Source organism: Centruroides vittatus, unplaced genomic scaffold, assembly GCF_030686945.1.
Source record: "Centruroides vittatus isolate TY-2023 unplaced genomic scaffold, ASM3068694v2 contig_680, whole genome shotgun sequence".
Taxonomy (NCBI): domain Eukaryota; kingdom Metazoa; phylum Arthropoda; class Arachnida; order Scorpiones; family Buthidae; genus Centruroides; species Centruroides vittatus.
In genome coordinates, this window is record NW_027122427.1 from 3,899,746 (window position 1) to 3,917,488 (window position 17,743).

At 25.2% G+C, this 17,743-nt stretch overlaps 1 protein-coding gene across 3 annotated transcripts in view; it reads left to right on the forward strand.

Annotated features, from left to right (window-relative positions):
* Positions 1-6,418: 6,418 nt before the first annotated feature.
* LOC136980206 (protein NDRG3-like) overlaps positions 6,419-17,743 on the forward strand; it is a 29,753-nt gene continuing 18,428 nt past the window's right edge. Inside the window, exon 1 of one of the 3 annotated variants that reach the window (XM_067276282.1) lies at positions 6,419-6,554. The gene's annotated coding sequence lies outside the window, so the exon portion shown is untranslated. Of the gene's footprint in view, positions 6,580-17,743 lie in introns of all 3 variants that reach the window. The other 2 variants (XM_067276281.1, XM_067276283.1) reach the window with 2 other exon arrangements.

The window sequence follows — 17,743 nt, forward strand, 5'->3', positions numbered from 1 at the left end:
CCATCCGGCCGTCTAATTTCCAGACTTATGACCCATAACTTCTCGTAGACTGGCTTCTAACTATCATTAATCACCAGTGTTCTGTACTAAAATAATGAGAAAATTCTGAACTTAAGAATGTTTTCCCAAAAACATGAAAAAATGAGTAAACATATTCATGCTCCAAGGTCTTCAATTTCTTTATCCGTTTTAAATTAATATTGATACGTAGTACATTTATAGTAGTAAAATTATTATTGTAATTTTCTATTAAAATAATCCTAATATAATAAAAGATATTGCTTTACGAATTATTTAATTATAAAATTCACAAATAAAAATTATTTTTTTTGTTTTTTTTTCGTGTGTTTTATCATTTAAATGCGATTTATGTCCTCTGGAAAACTTCTATTAACAACACTTTCAGAAAGTTTATTTGTTTTATTCTTTATTTACTTTTGTAAATAAATAAAATGAATGATATTCTCAAAACAATGTCCAAATACAAAACATAAACAATGTTAAAAGGCGTCAAGACTGATAGATAGATGCGTTTGGATAAAAATTAACTTAAATATATTGAATTCCCGATAAGTTCTCTCAATTTAATAAGTCGAAAGCAATATGTTTTATTTAAAATATTTATCTTATTAACACAATAGATACATAATTAACATATTATTAATGCTTTTTTGTTTAAAGTATAACCAAGAAACGATTATGCTATTTGTAAATAAACATACAGAATCCGCTTACAATCACGGACTTATCAGTCATTTAATATTATCGAAATTAGCATGCCCCAAAACATTTAAGCTATTAATAATTATTATAATTTTCATAATAATAATAAATGTAGAGAAAATATAGTATACTTATTGAGCCAGTAGTCCTTTCTTATTTCGTAACAGCATATAAATAACGTCACAGAAAGAAGCTATACTAAGCATATACCGTATATAATCAGGAAATTCTTAAACGCAGACATGCACCTTTGTCCGGCATAACACTAGACACCAATATTAATCGAATAGGGTACATTTCACCAAAACCATAATAATTATAATTAATAAATCTTCAAGTTATCGTTTTTAATTGTTTTAACGTATCCTTCTAATGTCTGAGTTAATAAATTCAGAGTTTCCACTCAATGTAACCAGTCACTGTATTCTCAGTATAGGCGATAGTGACTACTGATCGGAGTCATAGTGTGTGGAATTTCTACTTTACGTATTTAAAAAAGAAATTCCAAATTATATAAAGAATGCTTAAAAATTGAATAATATATTTTTTAAAATGTATTTCATCCAATCATCAACTTTTTGGATATATAAAGATGCGAAATCTCTTACTAAAAATATCTCAGCTTACTCTTGCAGATGAAAAAAATAAATAAATAAATGGAGCATAAAATATTTTTATTTATTACTTTCTTGACAGAAACAATAAAAATACCATTCCATTTTTTAAGAGTTGTAAAATATATTGAAAGGACGTCTTAAATGTTAATCGACGATCAAAACATCTAAATCAATTGGTTCCTCTATATTATTTTGCTTTTGTTTTCTGAAAATTTAAATCTTGGATCAATAAAAAATACTTTTCAACTCTTTGTCATAAACGATTTATTATTAATATTATTAAATATTTATCATATTTAATGTGACAAAGGTGTAACTAACAAAATCTTAAGTAAATATGAAACTAATTAAAACTTATATTAATGAATGAATTACAGCATATTAAATTAATTTAAAAGAATGTTGAAATGAAATCAACTTTGAAAATGGTAATATTTTGTTATCAATTAATTTAAATACAGTAAAAGCTATATCCAGCATGCTATAAACTAGGGGTTCTTAATCAGTGGCCCACCTTGAGAATCTGTAGAAGGTTTTCAAGGATCCGTGGACTTGGAAGGGCAAAAATCAACTTATCTTCTTAATTTTGTGTGAAATTTTTAATTATTGTGTTAATACAATAGCACATACATTACTATATCATGTTTTTTATTATTATTATTTTAGTAAACGTATTTCTATGTAACTGGTTTCTTTTGTAATTTTATTTTATGTATTTGAAAATATTCCGAGAAGGGATCCGTGACATTATTTGACTAGAAAGGGGTCCATGGAACAAAGAAAAATATGGTTAAGAACCCGTGCCTTAAGCCATAAATCCAGAGTAGAGAAGAGGCGTAGAGGAAGATCAAGATCGCCAGATCTACTTTCACACTTGTGGATTGGGTTGTTAGGCCTGTACAAGTCAAAAAGAAGACTTTAAATGAAATATCGACGCAAAATTTTTACAGAAAAATACAATTACCGATGTTTAAATGAATTTAATAAAATGTATTAATCATAAATATGATACATTACGATTTTCTAAAGCGAAATTTCGTTTATACTCACAATAAATATGAAAGATTTATTATAGAAGCAATTATATTTTAACGGAACAACAACGTTTTTAAATTATAATGTTTTTTTTTTGCATTTTAATCTTTAATTCTAGACATAATTAAATTTAGAAAAATAAGAATAATAATGCCGAACGAAAACAAGCCATAATCATAAAAAAATTGAATTATTTAAATAAAAACGATAGCAAAATCTGTTAAAATTATATGCAATTTTAATAATTTAGTTATATTATTCAAATAAAAAATTACTTCATTAATAATTCGGATATTTTTAATATTCTTTTTATTTATAGATGCATAAAACAATAAATTATAAATGATTGCCCATTCCATTAGCATTCCACTTATTGTGATAAAAAATTATAACTTATAAGCTAAATAACATAAATTTTTTACAACAATAAGTGGATAAATTTAATATACAGAAATAAATATGAGGGATTTTAAGAAATAAAACATTTTTTTTTTTTTTTCTGTAGAAAAAGTCTGAATTTTCCATACAAATTTACCTACATTTAACTACAGTAATTTAATATTGAATTCATCTGTTTATTCTTAAATAACTAAAACCCCTGCGAACTGTATGGAAGATAGCTTATTAGCATTCCATTTAAGTAAAATCTGTATTCAAGAATATGTGAAATTATTTTTTAGTTTAGTAAACAGAAAATGTAGAATTTTTAATATAGTTTGGTAACGTAAATACATTGAAACACGTTTTGAATAATTCATCGATTAAAAAAAAAAAAGTTACGATTTCATTTCTATGATATAAAATAAAAATAAGTTTATTATATAAATTTTAAAATATTTTATAAAATAAACTTTTCTTTTATTACAAATGTTTACATTTTTTTTCGGCCTTGAATTAAATGTCAAACACAAGCTACGAAAGTATTGCCCATTCTCTTCACTTCGTTGCTTTCTTTTTATTTTTTGGTTAACCTTGCTTTTGAATATTATTTGTTCTATTGTTCAAGCTTTTGTTTTTCTTTAAGTTTTCCTTATCATCCTGTTCGTTTGTTTATAACTTTTTATGCCACTTAAATTAAAATGTCAAATCTTAATTAATTTTTTCCACGAATTTTTCACGGGTATATCGAGCCAAGTCCTTTATCTCTCAGCTGCCTCGATTGTGGGCCTGCGCATCAGTAACCGAGCGTTAAACTAGGGGGGGGGCTTTTAGTGAAGGCCCCAGGCAATTTCCTTTTTCACCCATAGAATAACACGCCACTAGGATAAAATCACGAATACTAGTAAGGGGCGTGGGTTCGCGTGAGTGTTTTCTGGATTTTCTCTATATATAAAACACCTAAACATGGCTCAGTTTCACGTAGAAAGTCATCCCGGGAGACACCCGTCCACCAGTGTCGTAGCGAACATAACTGGCGCCCGACACTTTATTGGCGCCCCTCTCCCCTCCAGAAACACATATATAGTAGTTTGTCTTGGAGACCATTTGGGCGCCACTCGCAGAGAGGCGCCCAAATGGTCTCCAAGACCAAATGGTCTCCAATGCATGATACACCCCCTTGCATCCCCCTCGCTACGCCACTGCCGTCCACCTGTTGAATTGCCTTACCCCATCAATTCAATCCAATCCACGATGGACAGGGGAAAATGCCCTCTCAGTACCCATAGAGGAAAGATACAAACACACAAACGAAAAATAACAATAGCATTTGTAATACCTATATAACTTCATATTTCATTTATTCTATTCGAGATATTAATGAAAAATATAATATAATAAGTCGAATTTAAATAATTTTAACAAAATTATCATTTTAAAAACTGAGCTTATTTACGACTGACATTTAGGCTCCAACATAGAAACAATAAATATCGCCCGTACTATTTTTAATATTACTTAATAGCTTATTTAAATATGATCGATAAATATTCATTATAATATAAATTTATCGCTAGATCATGTTTTGAATATATTAAAATATGCAGATACACGAATCGAACGTCAGTTTGTCGAATTTGACACGATTCTCGTGATACTGCAGAAACTTCAGAGTGAACTTTAATAAATGTAAATTTCTTCACAAGAAACTTAGTAACTTATATAACAAATAAAAACAATTGAAATTGTGACTGGAATACTATTACTTAGCAAAATATCCATCGAAAATTATTTGCAATGTTCATCAAAACAAAGTATAAATGTATGAATGCATACGCAGTAATAAACCGGTTGTGAATATATATATATATATATATATATACATTTAAAAAAAAACAAATTTAAAGATAAAAATCTCAGTTTTATGTCTGTAAAATTTATAATCAAACTTTACAACTGCTTTTTGTTTTTTATTTTGAGTCGGAACTTTCACGTGTTTTGTTGACAGTTTTTTTTTTTTAATCTTTCTCGTAAATTTATAGCTATGCACCAAATTACAGTTTGTGTCATATTTATAGATAAGACCATTAATAAAATAATTATAATAGGTAGATTTTATGAACCGCTATTAATTAAAGGAGATAAAAATAATTAGACTTTCTTCCTTTTGCGCTATCAGAAGGCGCCGTGTACGGGGGGTGTATACAGTTTTTATTGTGAGGGAAAACATTAATTCTTTATGCGTAAGTCACAAATAAGGAATATAAAATAATAATGAACTATGCGTTAAACATCATTCGAAGATACACAATTTTTGCATCCCCCCGTGTATTACACGTTTGCTTTTTTTAATACAAGAACTGGATAGTTGTATTATCGGTTTAGTTACAATTGTACTTTGCTACGATCGATGTAAATGCGCAAAATAATTCAAATAAATTTATATATATATATATATATATATCAAAAGTGTCCATAAAAATCATCAAAAAGACCTCATAAACACTGAATGATAGGCCTAATAGACATAAGTTTACTTAAGATAAGGAAAGATAGGTTTAAAAATTAACACTAAAACAAAACAAAACAAAAAAATAAAATAAAATAAAATAAAAATAAAAATAAATTTCGAAAGCGACGCAACATCTGTATAATTTAAATAATGCTACGTAACCGTCACGTGACTGGAATTGGATAATGCGCTATCACTTTCCGTAGTCACATGACCCGAAATAAATACGAATTTTGATAAATTAAACTTCTTAAAATTTATTAATCAGGCTTTAAAAAGTAATAATTATAGTTATTTTTATTGAAAAAACAGTAGTTATCACTTGACCAATCCATACGAAATTTATTCGCTTTAAATTTACTATTTCGGAATTCTTAATGAAAATAATTGTTTTTTTATATATTATTATCTTATATTAAAAAATATTTAGAATAAAAATAAAAATAAAATAAAAAGTTAGAAAGAAAAAAAAAAAATTCCGTTTATTTTGTCCTGAGAGTCATATCCGTCTCGACGTCGTCTGCTCCACAACTTGACAACAAATTTTAAACTGGACTGCATTCCTTATCGATTCCTGTATCAATAATTTTGGTTTTACTTTTAAATCTGATCTCTAAATAAATATTAAAATGTAAAAAAAGAAATTATTTAAAATATAAAACGATTTTTATCTGTAATCAATCTTTTATTTAAAAAAAAAAGATTGAAAATATACGATTGGTTAAAATCAAAAATTTAAAAAAAAATTAACCAATTAAACTTTACTAGATAAAAAAAGAATATTTTCTGTAATAAAACACAAAAATTAATAATTATACGTAAAATTTTTTATTAATTATTAAGAAAATGGATCAAATTTAAATTTATTTTTAACTTTTAATACAAATATATAAATAAGTAATTTATTATTCTCCTTTGAAAAAAAAAAGTTTTACTCGTAGTTGCTTCGTAGATGTTTTTAATGATATAATTACTTTAACAACAAAGAAATTAAGTTAAATTATGAAAGTATATAAATATTTAATTTTTCTGTACGAAAATTTAATATATATATATATATATTTCCTTTATTATATTTTATATCATAAGAGAGTGTAGATGTAACAGTGGCCCCGTACCTGAGCACGTGGTTTCCATCCATCCCATTTCATCCAGTGGCGCTATCGAGCCTGCTATACGCGTGGAAAGCCTGCTTGATATAGGTTCTCTTCGAAACGACTCAGTGAAACTCATCCAGCACACAGTCTTTATCGTCCCTTCCTGTTTTCCCGTAGGTAAGAAATAACCAGGTGTGTGATTTACTACAATTGTAAGGTAAATATAATTATAAATTTCCTTATTTTTAACCGTATGAGTGGCGGTATGTAATTTTCGTTACATAAACTCCATTGTAGATTAGAAGAAAACAATTAAGTGATCATATATAAAATTTATATTTTAAAGCTTTATATAAGCATTGTTACTGGGCGTTTACCCTTGTTACTGGTTGTCCTAGCAACAAGGTAACTATGTTACTGATCGACCCATCAGTACGCCATGTTTGCCCTTCTGGGTGTTGGCGCTTTGCTAGAAAAGGATAACATTTTGGGCCACTTTTGGAAGTTTCGCTGGATGATATATTCGTGGAATTTTTTTCTTAATAGACACTTTAATCGGAATTTTATTTTATGTGACACTTTACAATTAGTTTGAAGTGAAATAATGTCCATAATTTTTAGCAGTTTTAACTCATTTCAACTACACTATTACTTCTTATCGAAAAATTTTACAATTAAAATTATTTGTAATGTTGATAAAATTAAATAATTTTTTAAATAAATAAAATCGAATATATTTTTTCTTTTTAGTTTTGTAATTTAGTATTTGGAAATTTAGCATTGAAAATAAGGAAATAATTTTAAAAAAATTCATAAACGGAAAAGAATAATTTTTCTTTATAATTGAATAATAATGTCTCGAGCGTAAATATTATTATATATATGTATATATATATATATATTTCCTAGTTCATAAGGTATCGTTAATAACACCTATATACTATTCATTAGAGTGAAATAAATTAAAAATTAATTATAATTTTGATTTTATATTAAATATTTTCTAATTTTGGAACTGTTTTAGAATTAATAATAATAATAATAAACAGTTAATCGAAATTATTTTAATACTAATTAATTATTAAATAATTGCATTTATAACCGTACAAAATAATATATATATATATTTTCGTCTAATTATTTAAAAATCTGTATATTTGTTATTGAGAAATTAGCCTGTAAGATAAACGTGTTACATTTCCGCATAAGAGAATAAAATAACAAATATTTTAATAAGAAGATAAAATATAAATCCCGATAAAATTCATTGACAAAGTTTAACTGGATTAGAACTACTTACAAGATTATGATAATTTATAGAACTAATTTAAATTTTTTTGTTGATAGAAAAATTAATTTAAAAATTTCATTAAACACTTTTTTTTGGGGTTAAAAAATGAATTAGAAAGAACAAAAATCAATGTTTAATTCGTGACTTGTTAGTCAATATTCCAATCGATTTTTATATTAATAGAAAATTTACTGTCTCTTATCAATGCCGTTCTTTCTTCGCCATTTCTACATATCTTTAACCCATTTAATTTATTTTATTTTTTAAATTATTACTTATTCCACGTTTAACATTTTTTATATAATATATAATTTAATTATATATTAATTATTATTATTATTTTTTTTAAAAGAAATTTATTTCATTCTTTAATTGGAATCGAGTTAATTATCTTCCCTTGCATAGTTTCTACTTCGAAAGCCCTGTTGCATTTTGCGTAAAACGGAGAAATTGCATTCTTACGAGTGTCACCATAGCAACCACGTGTTCACTCACTTGTGACGTCACAGCAATAAAGTCTTATTGGACTTATTTTGGTTTTGTCATTAAAACTTTAATAGCTGTATAAGTTATTTAACATATTCTGAAATTACATCATTATTCCCTTCTAGTTTTTTTTTAATTTTTATTATTTAAAATATACTCTCCCCCGTGTTTCTATTCATTTATAAAATATTATTTCAAATGTTATATGTTAAGGTTTAGCAGCATCAATCTGCGCAGTCGAATCTGATTCTGCGGACAAAATCGACGAAAAGAAATTTGTCCTCTTTGAAGGTCAAATTAAAGGGAAAACCCCAGAACAGAACTCGGTAAATGCTGAAAGGATGCGGATGGATAAATACAATTAATATGGATTATAAGCATTATTTCATTAGACTTATAACTGCATTACCAGAGATAATATATATTTAAATCGTGTTTTTACATCATATATTTATATATATAGATAAATAACAATAAAATGCATTTTAAGTAAATAAAATACTTTATTTACTTAAAATGTATAAATAAATAAAAAATTCTATTTTGTACATTTTTTAATTAACTTAACACTCTCATAAAATAGCTTAATGATGTTGATTTCAAATTAATCGTTAAACTTAATTTAATTTTTAATATTTAATCAAAAAAATTCTCCTATTAAATAGCGTATATTAATATTTATTTAGTTTGTAAAGCAGCATAAAAACTTTTATAATATATATACCAAGCTTCGTGATAACATTTAAATAATTTAAAAGGTAGAAATTTATAATTTTAATGAAGTTATAAATAGCATTTCTATATTTATATTTAAAAATAAAATGAGTAAATCCTATTTAAAATATAAATTATAGAATTCTACTCGGTATTATTTACTTTTTATTAATTTTATAAATAATAATTTTGTTGACTAAATCGTTAATAAAATATATATATATATATAAATTAGAATTTATATTTTTAATATTAATAGTTTTTTAGTTGAAGTGTCATTGTCCTTCTTAGCTAACGTTGAAACTCTTCAAAATCTTCGATCGATCACTGTAATGGCCAAGTTCTTCGAACAGAACTCGATAAGAGTGAAATTGTTATTTTCATATTTCATATAATAAGATAAATCATTATATTCAGTAGGTGTATTTATTTTCAAAATTGAATTATTATTAAAATTAATAAGTTCTCTATCATCAGTCTTTGAATATTGAAAGCTACCGTACTTCATTTCGTTGAAGTCCATTATTCGAGAGTTTTTATTCCAAGACGATTACATTTTTCCCGTATATAACGTTCTAAATTTACCATCAGTAACCATAGCAACATTTCAGAATAATGTTTATTATTCAAATTAAAGTTAAGTTTTTATTAAAGAGTTAATGGGGCCATCTTTCTTTCGGAAAAAAGAAAAATATTTATAAAGATTTTTTAAGCATGGAGTAAGAAGTGGCACGAAATAATTTGAAATATTTTGAATTAAAAAGAAGATTGTACACAGTTATTTGCGTGTTATCAGTTAGCAATTTACGATTTCTGTAAATATTTTGGTGAGTAAATATTGTTAGTGATCGATACCTGTATTAGCTGAGAATATTTTAATTCTTTGTAAGCATTTTTAAAAATTAATGCTTGAGATTCCATTAAAGTCGAGTACTTCACTTAAATATATCTCATAAATATATTCAAAGAAAGTCGAATATTATTAATAAGTTAATTATAAATCATTTCATCGTCTTAGTAGAAGGTAAAAATTCAATTAGATATTCCAAAATATTGAAAATATAAATGTATTTTTCATTTTTCATGTCGAATAATAAGTAAAATTGACCTTATAACTCCAATTTCTAAGATTAAGATAAATGTAATTTTACAAGGAATTTATTTCTTGCAATACATTAAACCAATCATTAGCTCCGTTAATAAAAACATTAGAACTAATATTTTTTTTATTCTTTACTCGAAAAATACATTTTCCTATTTTCTTAAATAACTGATAAATGTCATTTCTTAAATATTATAGTAATTTTGTGCCATTGAGAGATATTTAATGGTCTGGAAATTCAAGACAATTATCGATCTTATTCCTAAAAGAAGCTTTATGGTGCATTCAGTTATGACACAAATCGTTACTTTCTTAGCTAATTTCTTCTTCATTTGAAAAGTATTAATTAAATAAGATTTTACACTTCACTGATATGAGAAATTGGCTCCTCCTTTTTTTTCTTATTCCCAGCTTTAAATATCAGGTTAAAAATAGAAAATTAGATTAAGAATAATAAAGATCAAGTAATAAAGCAAAGTTTTGTATTATGATATTACAAGAGGATCGACTAAGACTGGCGCCAAAAGAACAAATTTCAAAGACTAACGATCGACGAAATTACTTTATGTAGGACAGTATGCTGAAAGTAATGATTAAATCCTAAAATTTATTATCATCTCCAATGTTATATCGATTATATTCTATTAATAAATTAGTATTATTTTCAATTTTTAGAATCTCAATAACCTTAATAAAGCGTTAATATTTATTTTATACATTAATTATAAAATCGACTATTAGAGGATGATTCATTTTTAATTCATTAGGAAAGCGTATGTTAATTAATTAAAGCTAATTACCAGGTATCGTGTATTGGCGTAATCTCGTATACCTATAAACCATGCAAATAATCATACAAGTTTTACTAATAAATCAAATCGATTCGTTTCACCAAAATTACAGTAAATCGAGTAACGTATAAAGAAGTTCTGTTAGCATTTACCTAATCACACAATTCTTTAGTGTATTATTAATTTTAATATTTGATTACAGTTTAATTTCTACTTTTTTTTTTTAATTGCTAGAATTTCTTATTTTGATTAGAGGAAGGCGAATACTTTCTAGTATTGGCGAGTTCGTCTAGGTGTAAGTAGTATACACTATTACGTCAATTTGACGTCATTCTTCCAGTTTTATTGTGAAAAAGTGTGATAATGACGTCAATTTGACGTAAAGTTTACAAAACTGAAGTTGCCAGTTGTCCCGTTTTTTTCTGGGGTTGTCTCGGAATTTTTCCACTGCCATTTAGCGAGAGGAGGAATTTATTCTAAAAACCGTTCTTACAATAAACTTTTTTTTTCGTATTTTAAATTTATAATTAATGTTTAAATGCTACTAGAAGAGTAAAATTACGCATCCCTCATGACCTGGAATTGAATCATCCCGGTATTTTTAGGAAAGAACTCGTTTCTTCCCCGATTTTAGGTCCAAGTATATGGCAACCCTAACAAAACGAATACACCTATAGTAAAACAATTTGATTGATTGACAGTATGTTTTTATTAGCAATAAACACAACAATGTAATAAGTTTATTCCTTTTGTTACAGGAGGAATGTATACTTTTTACATTAATTGTTTTACAGTACGTTAACACGAGAGCATTTACTGAAATATTTTAATTTTATTAAAAGTGTAAAGTTTTTATTTAATTTAAATATTGTAATTTAATTCTATTTAAAAAAAAACTTTCATCAAAACTTAAAATTTTTAAAACTGCAAAGTAATTTTGCTTCTTAAGAAATCAATTTAATTTGTAATTTATTTTATTTTTTTTACATCATCCCTCTTTTTTTTTCTTTTGCTTTTTTTAAATAAAGATTTTACATCAGCTTCAGTCATTTTCTTATTCTTACTACAATTTTTCAGTTTTATATATTAATTTTTTAAATAAAACTTCTTAAATGCTGCTATATATTTTTCCTTTTCTGTTATTCTTATGTACTTAATTATATTTTCATTTTCTTTGTTCCCTCCATTAGCCATTTATATTTTTCCAAGAATTTAATTTTTACAGCTTTGTTTCCCCCCTTCTTCTTCAAATGTAAACAATTAAGTATTTTATAATAAATTAAACTGTAATTTCCAAACAAATATTTATTAAATCTTATTTCAATATATTTTAGTAATTGAACACATTAAATCATACGTATTAAATGTTAGTTTAATATAAATTGTATACAAAAATTCATTATTAAACGTAATAATTTACGAAAAAAAATAAAGGAAATTTATTGATATAAATTAATTTTTCAGGAAATATTTTCGTTAAATGTTATACAAAATATAAATGAAGTACATTTGAAAAAATCGTTGTTTTAATATCGGAAATATAATCTTAATGAATAGTACCAATTAAGAGTAAGCATTTTCCTCCTATTTTTAGTTCAATTAATTGTTATTAAGACAACCACATTGCAACCAATCTTCATTAAAATACGTTTTTTCTCCCCCTCAATTTGACAAAAGACAGTCCTTATTTATTATTATTATTTTTTATTAAACTTAATTTCATTTCTGTATTATTATACGAAGAAAAATATAAGTTTAAATATAAATATAGTTTAAAATTGTAAAGTAATAATTTTAAAAAGTTATTATGTAATTAGGAAAAGATAAATTTCAAATAGATGTTATCTGAATTTAGCAATCATTTTACATTTATTTTCAAACAGTTTATGTAAAATTGATTTTATTGTGATGCTTACGATATTAAAAAAAAAAAAACAGAAACGAGTTGCGTAACTTTTCCGGCAAAGAAGTGAAAATTAAGTATGGCGCCCTGTTACGAGATTTTATTTAAAAATTTTATATTATTAATTATTATAAAATAGCAAAAGCTTAATTTTGAGGGTAGAGATGAGTTTTATAATAATAATAAAAAAAAAAAAAAAAAAAAATAGAAACCCAACTCCGACCCAACTCGAGATACGACTAGTGATCCCACTGTATCTTCCCATCTCCTCGACCTTTAACCACCAAAATTTAACAGAATCAATTCCCCTAATAAACGAACTTCCCTGCAAAATTTCAGAAATTTTCGACAAAGGGCGCAGAAGTTATTAAGCTTTAAAATGGATAAACAAAATCGTGGCCTCCACACACGCAAACATCCATACATATAGGGAAAAAAAACCCACATTTTTTTTGCATTTCTTCACGTTTCAAAGTCTCCCGAGTTCAAAAATATAAAAATTTTGGGAGCACTTTTTGACCTATAGCCATACTTTTCCTATGTTACATATAAGAAAATATAGTTTTATAAATAAAATTAGAAAGATATTAGACCTTTAAATTAAATCCTAAATTCTTTAAAAAAAATTTAAGTTTTTAAAATAATTATTTATCTAAAATTAATAAAAACTAAATTGACTGCAGAAATATTAAAATATGTCTTAATAATTAAATAAACGTATTTTTATATTTCGAGATTTTTAATCTTGTTTAATCAAAAACTATGACGTACAATACGTTAAACAGATGCGAATAAGTAAAAATAAAATTCAAAATTTAAACCGAATTTTTCTTTTATTTTATTTTAGTAAATGAATTTAATCTAGTAACGATGTTTGTATACATTTCTCGTTTTAAAAATGAATTTTATTACCGACATTTCTGATCTAATAAAGAATTTATTCGCCTATGCATTTTGTGGAGATTAGTAGAGAAAAAGAAATGACGAAATTTCAAAGAAAATCCAACAAGATCTAACTTCAACTATTCGTAATATTTAAAAAAGAAAGAAAAGAAATCTTTGGAAAAAGTATAAGAGAAAATCAATATCAATGTAAATCGATTCACTTATCTCTACTTTTTCCGATATAGTTCCGTATTGAAAAGTACTTTTGAAATATTAAAATTTGTTATAAATCAAGAATGAACACTGAAATCTCCCAAGATTTTCACCAGTAACTCGCTAAAAGTAAATGTAAATAAACAGAATAAAGTTACTTTTTATTTTATTTACATAAAACTTTACAAGTAAAAATTTCTGTACAATCTCTACCATATTTTTTTATGAAACTTTATACGGTTGAATTCTATATGAAAAGTTTAAGAATTTCTTTATTTTATTTTTTCTATTCACTGGCATTATATCAATATTTTCGCAAGTAATAAATTATAAATTTTTGCACAAAATCTTAGCCTCTGTTTATAAATACTAAATGATCTTCCTGAAAAGTAAAAGGTAAAAAAAAAAAAAAAAATGTTTTGCTTTCATCTTTCAGTAGAAAATCATTTAGTATTATTTTTAAAAATAAATTAATTAATTAAATAATTTCTCCCCGTTATTCTCTAGATAATTGAAAAATTATGAAATTACTGTTAATTAATGCAATTTAAATTATTCTTAATTAACATCTTCAATGCGCATTCTTTTAAATATTCCATTAAAATTTAATTTATATATTTACAAGTTAATTTTATTTTTAAAAAGTTCTATTTTTATTACAGTCTAATAATAATAATAATAGTGATAATTAAATTAACTTTACGTTATATTTCTGAATATTTAAATGTATTTTATGTAAAAATACGTCGTTAAATATATTTAAAAGTAGATTAAATTTTATTAATTCTATTTTTTTTTAAATTAAAGAAGAAGGAACATTTACACGTGTTTTGTTTATCCACGAGTACTTGACCCTTGTTGAGTATTTTGGCACTAAACTCGCGGTCGTTGCCAACAATATTTAATAGTTTTGTTAGAAAATAATCTCTTTTGAATTTAGATAAGTGCAATTTTATTTACATTATAATATTGGGAATTTTTTTTTATTATAAGCGAAGAAGAAGTAAAAATATTCTTCTGTAGAAAAATAAGTTAGTAAGTCGCATTATTGTTATCATGTCAAGTAGAAAATTATTGAATATTGTATTATCGATATTTTCCTTATAAAAAATTCAATTTTTATTTAAAAAAACCCCGTAAATATATTTAAAATTCTATCGATAAACTACGTTTATACGAATTATTATTACCATTGTTATAAATATTTAATAGGCCCTGTTTACTTCCAAAAAGTGAAAATTTAAATTGATAAATTTGGCAAAATTTCATTAAAGTTTTGTATCACGTATCATATTTTTATCTTATAATCAGATAAGTAATAAAATCAAATTTATGATGATAAGAGCACATTTATAATGCTTTATATAAAGACTAGATTAAGCAGTTGTTAGAGAGGGAGCGAAGAAAATTGATTAAATATATTGTCAATAATTTATTAATGTATTTCCTCTGAAAATCGTTGACTTTTTTTTTTAAATAATACTCTAAGAATATCGTATTTCGAAGCGAAACATATGGCATAGTATGGCCATATGTTTGCTAGGGACAATACTGATGATTACAGTAGGTAAACGGTGCCAACATACTACTGCAGTGGATGAAATAAATGGAGATAATGATGCGTAGACGTATGGATTTATTAATAGAGATAGAAAAGATAAAGAGTATAATATCATTTTACACAGCAGTCTTCAAGTTTTATTTATGATCTTGCCTTTCATCGTGTATCTTGCATCGTTCCTATGATACATTTTAAACTTTTACTTCCAAATATTTCATTAAATACTTTAAACACATCGTATAAACCTTTGATTTTTGACAGAAAAACACACACACTTTTACTAGAATTTAAGCTAAAAATTTAATTTGAATGCATGTATATCCATGATTTTATTTTGGACACTTAAAGTATAAGTTATAATGTGAATTTTATTAAAAATTCTACTGCATTTTTAAAGTTTACTGCCCCAAATTTTTATTATTAACAGTTATTAGATGCATAATATTAACCAAAATAATATATCTGTGTTAAAAACTAAACGCTACTTGACCTAATAATTCATAAATATGTAATTCGTTAGTAAAAAACGATTGATCAAGTACGACAGGTATGCCATGATTAATGATAAAAGTATGAATATATAGCCTACATTCAGTAAAACGTAACGGTAGTAACTAAATTCAGCACGAATACAGTAATTCCAATATAGAATAAGCTTTCCACCTTGCAGTAGTACTTTTATATACGTAAAAATTCCCAATTTTTTATACCTTTAAAGTAAGTAAATTTAATAAAACTTTTGGGGGGATTAAAAATATTGATAATTTATTTCTGTAATTACATTTTTATGAGATTAAATTTTTAATTTAAATTGTTAAATCTTTGTTTAAATGGTATGAAATGATTTAGGACAATCGTTACATTAAAATCTTTCAAATGTAAAGGAATTATATAAAATCCGTTTAATCTTTAGATTAAATTGTAATATTGTGTATTTATTCTTTGAAGACTGCAGCGAGTATTTGTTAATTTTCAGGATTTATCTATAAGAAAAGATGGAAAATAAATATTATTTATTGTAAGAATTTACGTTAAAATAATTAAATTCAATATAAATATAATTTTCTTGCGTTTGTTTCAAAATATTAATTTATTTCCCAATAACTTGATTTAGTATAATTGCTCAAAATTAATTTTTAGTGTAACAGTTGGGAATTAAATTCCTAATAATGGCTGCCATTCTCTTTAAGTCTTCATATTGGTTCGGAAGATATCAAAAGGATGAGCTGTATCTTCCGAACTAATGGGTCAATTTTCCTGAAAATTTCTAGAAATATTTCTCCCTAATACTTAAATACATTTGCAAAATTTCAGAAATTTTCGTTAAAAGGAACAAGAGTTATTAAGCTTCAAAGAGGATGAACAAATCCTCTTTGAAGCTCCAGCCCCCAACACGCTAACATCCATAAATGCAGAAAAAATCCAAAGATTTTTTTGCATTTCTCGACGTTTCAAGGTCTCCTGAGTCCAAATATGTAAAAATTCTTAGAGTGGGGGGTCAATTTTTGACCGCTCTCTATACTTTCCTTCTGTCATATATAACAGCTGTAAAGGTAAAATTAAAATGAAGTAAAATTAGATAATTCTTTTAGTTTAATAAATATTTATTGATAGAATAAATTATGGAGAAAAAAATACAAATTTTTTCATTGTTTATTTAGAAAAAAAAGCATAAATTCTCCATTATTGTATGCAAAAAATTAGTATGCAAAAAAGGAAAGAATGCAGAAATTAGAAAAAGTTAAAGAGTTATTGTTAACTATAGTTCTTGTAACTTGTTTTTTCCCCTTTAATTAAATGCAAATGTTTGCACAGAAATGAGTCACTTAATGTTTGAAAAAGGATTTAGTTCTTTTTATACGCGAAATTTTCTTTATTCTCGATCGTGCGTGTTATCAAAAATCAAATTGCTTCCTTTTTAATTTTACGCTTCATAACTTAGAATTCCTAGAGAATTTTTCGGTTTTATCAAATATTTTTTCTTAACAAAACATACATTTTTTTTTTTATCTTACATCTCTCTATAATCCGTGTATTTTGTTTTATTAAGTTTATATCGGATTAACTATCCAATTAGGACGAGCTTACGACAGCAACTCTCAAATTGAGATCTACGAATTACGCTCGAATGCCCAATTTCATGAAAAGACTTTATAAGACGAAAGCTACGATAATTTATAGCGAAAGCGAAATCTCAATTCTGGAAAAAATAACTTTAGAATTTAATAAATAAATATACATTATTCTTATTCATTATTTGTTAGAAATAACTTATTCAAACCTATTCAGTTTATTTTAAATAAGATAAACATCTAATTCACGCAATAATTAAATCTCTCTGAATATTTTCTCTCTCTCTCTTTTTTAAATATTCTGAATTCTTTTGTAATTGTAGCATAATTTATTACGAAAATTGGATAGTTTTTTGTAATCAC